Below are 7,855 nucleotides of genomic sequence, written 5' to 3' on the forward strand. Positions count from 1 at the left end.
TTTTGATAGATGTCTGTCGCTATGAAATAACATTGGGACACCTGAGTAGGAGGCATAACCACTACTAATAGGTTAACGACGCATCTACCAAGAATATCAGCTGTTACATCAGCACTTCTCCAAATGTAGTTATTTGATAAGATTGTTACAAGTTTAACTTGTAATTTAGTATAGAGTTATAGTTTTTGCTTTTCTTTAAATTGTTGGTTGGAGTTCGTCACGACATCTGTTGTTCGTTGTTGATTGTTCTTTTGATAAAGATCTCTACCCTATCTCTTACTACTATCAATGGTTTGGTTAGTACGCATGCGCCGATGCATTTATTTTAGGCGTAATTTCAATTTCCGTTCTCTTCTGTCGTTGCACCTGTTGCTGTATAGACGTGGTTGATACTGACCTTATTGACGCCTTAGTTTGGCCACATTGTGAGTTGACCGAAAGTTTTGTATAACTTCAGCTCGTGGTTCGTTGTTTTTTGCGGATATATTAAGGCCGATTACATATTCGATCGTTGATCGAACCGATATTTTCGGATTTAAGGGTTAACTTCACGCTTCGTCCATTACAACTTGTTGATCTTTTCTGAGACAGAAGAAGGGGTTGCCGTGAGATTTATTTTTTTGTAAGGACTTCTTTCTCGTTTGGTAGGTCATTTCTTAATTGGTCTCTTCATTGGATGTTCTGGTTGACCTTGAATGTCCTGTATCAAAGGTCGCTTTGCATCGTAGATCGAAGAATAATTTGGTATAGTCAGCTGATGTCGCTACCCTAACCTAACTTCTTATTTGGTTGTATACGATGGAATACATCTAATAACGAACTGGAATGGAATTGGTTTTGGATAACTGCCGAATTCAAACCACGATTGTTATTTTGAGATAAGTTTTCTTAAGGCTTCTATTTTGATAATTTTCTCTTTTTATATAATAATTTAACTTAAATTTCTTTTTTGTTGATCTTGAGTATTAATAGTTAAAGTAACTGAATTCATGCTTAAGTATTTAGATAATGTTCAACAATAGTACATTTTCATATTAAATAACAGAGAGAGATAATCGTAATTAAATCTGTTAATCTTTGAGGTTATTTTATTTATGTGTGATCTTGACTCGCAAGATTTTGGTTTGTTTTGTGGACCAGTAGAGTCCCTGATTGAAGTCAAAGATAGCTATCTATGTCTTACGTTCACTGTCAAATAACATTCATTTTGTTTAATATCAATTCTATTGATTTCATTGATGATTTTATTTTTTTTTGCGAGAATAGCAGTAAGACTTTCTTTAACCATGTTCATAACCTTCAAATTGTTTGACATCAAGTTTTAATCAACGTTCGATATATTATTTTTTTTACTCTCTCTCTATGTGAGATTTCGTGTCTCAAAAGGAGTCACATAAATTTATTATAATTTTTATTTGTGTATTATTATTAATTTTTTTTTATTGATTTATTACATTGAATTATCACTATATTTTCTTTGTATTATTGCAGTAGTTCTCAACGTAATTCTCCCCATTTTCTCCCCATTTCGATCGTTCGTCGCTTACATTACCTATTCAGATATTTTATGTTTCCAAGTTCAACATATTAGGTTTACTGTTTTAGAAGTGGAAAAGGTAGAGCTTGGTGGCGCCCTTTTACTATCTATACTTATTGTATTTTTCACTCTTTTTGGATCGTTCTCCCACGACCCAATCTATAAGACTGAGCTATCGAGCCTTAGCTTCTAATTTTGTCACACCGAAGGTTTCGGCACGTAACAAGATATTTATTACAGGAGTACCATTGCTTTAGTATATAGTTTTGGTATATTATATTTCCGTAACATCATGAGGATGCATGAGGTACTGAACTACTTTTTGCAGTGTATATTCTTCTAAGAAAGATTTCAAAATAGGATTTTTCAATCTTTCTAATGGAAGGTATGACGCCAAAAAATGCCTCACATAACACCTCTGCAAACACCGCTTTTATTGGATCGCTGTTTCGCTTATTCGTTTTCAAATGTTGAACTTTCGTAACACTTTTGTATAAATAATAATAACAAATGAAGTTATATTTTTATTTCTTTAATGGAGCTGCTGCCACAGCTCCCATTTCTCTTATAGGAGGGAAAGTGGATGTAGCGTGCTGTGATAAGAACAGAAAGAGGAAAATCGTTTGGTAAAAATTTAAAATGTATTTTTTTAGTTTCATTAATTATTAAATTGTTATATTCAGGAGTAACGTTTTCGTTTAAAATGAAAACTGGTTTCAACAAATCGAGGTTTACAGTTAATTCTTTATTGCGTTTCATTATAACCAAAAATTTTTAATATGTCTTAATACTCCCAAGGAGCCAAGGTAGGTCGTACCTAGGAGACAAGGTAGGATTAATACCAGTGATCTTAACAAAAACAAAGTTTGAGCTGGACAATTCCTGGTGTACAAAAGGTTTTTGGCTGGTATGTATGGTTGATTGAACTTTTTTTATAACAGCAAAAGATGATTTTAAACTTGATAGTAATGGTTCAGTTTCAATTGATGGTTCGGTACGTATGAAAAATTCTCCTGGTAATCTGTGTGGCTAACCATAAATAAACCAATTCTGCGGATAAACAACCTAAATCCTCCTTTAGGGATGGCCTGAGACTTAGGGGAATCAAGGGCAAGTCGTTGTTCCATCTAGTAGAATTTCCTCGGGCAATAATCGCTGATTTCAAAGTACGGTGAAATCGTTCTATCATACTGTTATTTTGTGGATGATAAGCGGAAGTATGTATTTGATGAGTATCTAAAAGTAATTGGAATTTTGAAAATAATAGTGATTCGAATTGTCGTCCTTGATCGTGAGTGATCATGGTTGGAATACTGAAACGGTTGAAATAATGCCTGAAGCGTATCCGCAATAGAGGCTGCAGAAATATCTTTTAGAGAAAAAGCCTTTGGCCACCGTGTGAAACGCTGAATGACCGTCAGCACTGTAACGGTTCCGTTCGAGGTTATTGAATTTCCTTGTGATTTGTCTGTAATTGTTAGAAGTCGGGGAATTATATACCATTTTGTTTATTTACCTTGTTATAATTTTTGTTTTTTTGTTACAGCAAGCCGAACTTGGAAACACTTGAAAATCCTTTCCTTTTCATCACTTTTCTTAAATCCTTTCCTTTCGCTCATTTTAAACGCCTTTTTCTTTTTCATTACCTTCATTACAATCACACAATAAATCTTAACCTTAAAACTTTTCTTTTTCTCTTCTTCATTACTATCATGAATTTTGTTTACATTTTTAAGTTCGGACTGTCAATAATAGAGGGAGGGAGTGATTTTGAATTCTTGGCATCGCGCGATTTTATAACGAGTTTCTTGGTTAAAATCTTGGGAAATGTATACCCGTGCGCGATTTTACTCTTCCTCTTTTGAAACCAGCCTTTGTAGTGTTTGGATGGTTAACAAGAATTTTAAGTCGACATTTTGGTATAATTCTGTGTAGAATTTTGGATCGATTTATATCCGTATTTTTCGGGATCTGAGTTAATTAATCCTTTAATTTTTCGTTTGGAAATTATTCAACGATTACGGTTTCACCGGATTTATTGCACATTTTTACAAAGATTATTCATTTTGCTGGTTAAAACCTCATACCACCTTGAGAGCCTTATTCCTTATATAAGTTCTTGGGAAATCTCCCATCCTGGAAACAAGTACTACCTGGAATAAAGAAGTAAATTAGAATCTACATAACCCAAGTTTCCTGTATTTACCATCGAACAAGTGTTTCCAAAGGAGGTTTGCTGGATTTTGTTGCTGTATCTACGTATAATTGTTGTCATCGTGAAGTCATCAACCTTCGTTCAAAAGAGTCTGGAATAAAGGTCAGAATTTTCCTTTTTATACAAAAAGAATATCAGTGTGGTTAGATACTTTTGTATTTTTTATAAAGTAAGATTTTCTTTTGTACTTACCATTTAATTTTTTTGTTAACTTCACTGGTTCATTTTGTTCATTTCACTTTAAACCAGTTCTTTATTATTATTATCTCATTTTAATTGTCAATTAATTTTTTTCTTGTAAAGTTATCGGATTTATTAGGGGTGTTATTAATTTCGGTATTGATTTCGATTTTGTTTTCTTTTCCGTTCGCCTGATCGAGCGCTCGGGTCAATCGGGGACGTGTCGCGATCATTATTTAGATTTGTTTTAATTTTGTTTTATTCAGTTCATTATTATTTTCTTTCTCTTTTACCCCCCTAATTATTCGGGATTTTTTTTTGAACAATTTCCGTTATTTTATTTACTACTTATATACTTTATATTTTGTTTTACCATATTTTTTTTTTTTTAATAAATTTGTTTTTATATGGTATATGATTCCGCGATTTCTTTGTGTTTTGTTATATGTTGGTGTTGTCGAACCTTTTCCCTTCCAGCCCTCTTCGCAGTTAGAGCGATCTGTAACTGAAACTGCGTGGCGCCTTATAAATTCAAACCCACCCCATCTTCACTGGGAAGCCGAGGTGTTGCAGATCTGTATTTTTTTTCAAAAGGGGTTCGATTGCGTTGTTGTCGTTTTGTTGAAAAGTCGCCACAGCACATAAGTACATCCAAGAGATGGAGCCAGTAGGCCAACCAAATCAATATGTACAGTGGAACAGAAAAGTCTACATACCCCTCGTAAAAATCTGTTTTTAACAACGTGTGCAAGTTAGTGCAAGTATAAAACTTATTATATAAACAAGTATTATGTACAATAAACGAAACAAAAGATTTAATCGCGTGTGTACAACATTTATTATTAATAATAAACAAAATTCAGTTTTTGGACACAGAAAAGTCTCCATACGGAATCTTAAATGTTAGTTAAAAATTGTTAGCTTTTTGGTAGTTTCAGAGGAAATATCCTTCCACTCTGCTATTAATGCGTTTTTAAGGTCTTCTTTATTTTTAATACTTCTTTGTCATACGACGCTCTAATTCGTCCCACAAATGCTTGATGGCGAATGAAGCTGATGGGGCACATTATACAATATCCACTCCCCAACTATGTCGGCGGTATGCTTAGGGTCATTGTCTTGTTGAAAATACCAGCCCCGAGACAAACCCATTTTGGTTGCTGACTGCTTCAATTTTCTTTCAGAACATTTAAATACATGAACCTATCCATTGTATCCTCTGAAAATGTTAAACTGCCTACTCCAGCCGCCGACGACATACAACCCCAGACTATAACATTACTACCGCCGTGTTTCACGGTAGGAATTAAATTTTTTGGCAATAATTCCTCATTTTTTCTGCGCCACACCTTTTGTTTCCCATCCGAACCGAATAAATTAAACTTACTTTCGTCACTGAATATAACATTACTGCAAAAAGTGTCGTCATTGCGAAATCTAGACGTTTTTTCTTGTTAAGATGGACTGAAACAATATCGTTCGATTCCAGGTTCTTCGCTATTTCTACAGCGGGATAGTTCTTGGATTTTGCTTTATTTCACCCAAAATCTGCCGTTCTATACACGGTGTTATTTTCCCAGGTCGATCGCTTCCTACCTTACTTTCTAAGCTATTAGATTTCTTATAGTTTTTAACTACTATTTGAATGCTGGCTTTTGCGTATATAAGCCATTTCTCCGATTTCTCGAAGAGATTTTCTAAGGTCTAATCTAAGCTTATTTCTTTACGTTTGACACTCATATTGTTAATCAAAGCAGTTGTTTTATAACAAAAATGCGAATAAGTGACAAATACCTGGTTTGTCTTGATGTTTTTTCTGTTGATGAAAATATTGCCGTAGTTATAGGTTTGTGGTCCGTGAAAACTGTAAAATGGTTTCCATGTAGAAAATGTTTAAAACATTCCATGGCGAAATATATTGCCAATAGCTCCCTGGCGAACGTTGAATGTTTAACTTGACTCGGAGAAAATTTATGTGGATAAAATCCTAACGGTTGGGGTCTTTCGTGGATAATTTGGGTCAGAACAGCTCCAGTACCTGTATTAGAAACGTCTGTGGTAAGTGACAGAGCAGCATGAGGGGATTCATGAGCCAGAACGGTAGATTTTGTTAGAAGATCTTTAGCTGATGAAAGATTATGAAGGGGTGTTAAAATATTGGAAATATTCGGTAAAAATCTATGATAAAAATTTATCATGCTCGAACATCTTTGTAGTTCCTTTAATGTTTTTGGTTTTGGAAATTTGAAATAGCATGAATCCTAGACCTAGAAGGTTAAATAAATACACTCACTAGTGATATAATGACTAAGAAAATCTATGGATGTAACTCCAAAAACATATGTAGATTTTTGGATGTTGATATTGAATGCACTTATAACCGTTCAAATAACTTCTCGAGATGTAAATAATGTTCTTGTTCGTTATAACTTGCAATGAGAATGTCATCTAAATAAACGAATAAGAAGTTGAGATTCGAAAGAACTTCATTTATAAATCTCTGAAAAGTCTGAGCAGCGTTACGTAGGCCAAATGGCATACGAGTAAACTCGAAAAGATCAAAAGGAGTGGTGATAGCTGTCTTGGGAATGTCGTCTTTTTCTACCGTCATTTGGCGATATGCCCTTACTAAATCCACTTTTGAAAAATTTTTGCGTCCATTCAAATGTAAGTTGCAATCGATCCGGAATAGTAACGTTATTTAATTGTCGATAATTTCCGCATGGTCTCCAATGATTGGAATCTTTCTTGGAGACCATGTGTAGACGCGATGCTGTTGAAGAAGAAGAGGGTCGACATATTCCCATGGCTATCATCTGTTCATATTCCCTTTTGGCCTTTATTGCATGTTAATGTATAATATATCTAAACGGTAAATGGGAGTTAGTTATAATTTTGTGTTTTCTAATTTTTGACTGGTGAAGAAAAATCCGGTGTAGAGGTTAGTTGTGGGAATGATCTTAAAAGAGTTGTAAATTTCAAATGAAATTTTCCATGATTGGTGTTTATTAACGTTCGCAATAGTGAAGACGAATGAATAATTTCGTCTTAAATTCAGCGAAACCGTGAGTAATTTTTTTTCGTATGTGTTAATTTTAGTACCATTGGCTGCAGAAAGGTGTCTTCAGTATCAATTAAAAAATTTAGATTATTTTGATTATCAAATATGAAAAGTTAAATGATTAAATGAATTTGTCGAAAGTTGAGGCTGACTATCAGTCTTAATTTCGAATTTAGAAAAATTTTCTTTTTTCTTCCAAATCTTTACGGTTTTTTTTGAGTAAAAATATCGTAAAAAGAGCAGGTTGGATCACATGTTTTGGCTTTCTACCACATTTTTGGTGATGCCAACAAATATTGCTACGATTATTAGGCGACACGGATCGATTCCTCGAATCACTTCGATTTCTTTCTCTCGATATCTGTCGTCTATAATCGCAATGACCACTGTTTTGGACTATTAAAAGTAAATGTATTGCTAAATTGTGCTTGTAAAGCACTAATTTGGTTTTCTAATTTTTTTGTCGTAATCTGTTGATGTTGCTGAGCAACTGTGTCCAAAAGCGTTTGGCAAGTTAATTCCAGATTTTGAATTCTGTCAAAAGTTCGTCATGTCGCGGTGTCGTATATGTTGTGTTGTTGTCGCGGGTGCAATTGAAGGGCTCGGTGCAAAAAGCGGTCATCTCCATTTTTTCAAACTTTACAGTGTCACTAAAAAACTGTTTTCTAAGTTATAACATCTAAAAATCTCTGTAAAAGTGGGCGTTATGGATACGATTCACCATAGAGACAATGTCTAATAAAAAAAAACTATTTTTATTAATACCTATTATTATAAAATTTATTGTTTTTTAATGGAGCTGTCCGGTTTTTGCCTAAAACACAATAAATTAGATATACCAAAAACATATGATTATTTATTT

At 33.8% G+C, this 7,855-nt stretch overlaps 2 long non-coding RNA genes across 2 annotated transcripts; both read right to left on the reverse strand.

The window, feature by feature from the left end:
- Positions 1 to 2,261: 2,261 nt before the first annotated feature.
- On the reverse strand, positions 2,262 to 3,311 carry LOC139430085 (uncharacterized). The gene is made up of 2 exons (XR_011640647.1): positions 3,054 to 3,311; positions 2,262 to 3,005 (listed from the first exon to the last, which is right to left on the reverse strand). It is a non-coding gene; the product is annotated as an uncharacterized lncRNA (long non-coding RNA).
- A 244-nt stretch (positions 3,312 to 3,555) lies between these two features.
- LOC139430084 (uncharacterized) lies at positions 3,556 to 4,513 on the reverse strand. Its single transcript, XR_011640646.1, has 2 exons — positions 3,744 to 4,513; positions 3,556 to 3,690 (listed from the first exon to the last, which is right to left on the reverse strand). It is a non-coding gene; the product is annotated as an uncharacterized lncRNA (long non-coding RNA).
- Between the last annotated feature and the right edge of the window lie 3,342 nt (positions 4,514 to 7,855).

The sequence above is a fragment of the Onthophagus taurus genome, chromosome 6 (assembly GCF_036711975.1).
Source record: "Onthophagus taurus isolate NC chromosome 6, IU_Otau_3.0, whole genome shotgun sequence".
Lineage (NCBI taxonomy): Eukaryota > Metazoa > Arthropoda > Insecta > Coleoptera > Scarabaeidae > Onthophagus > Onthophagus taurus.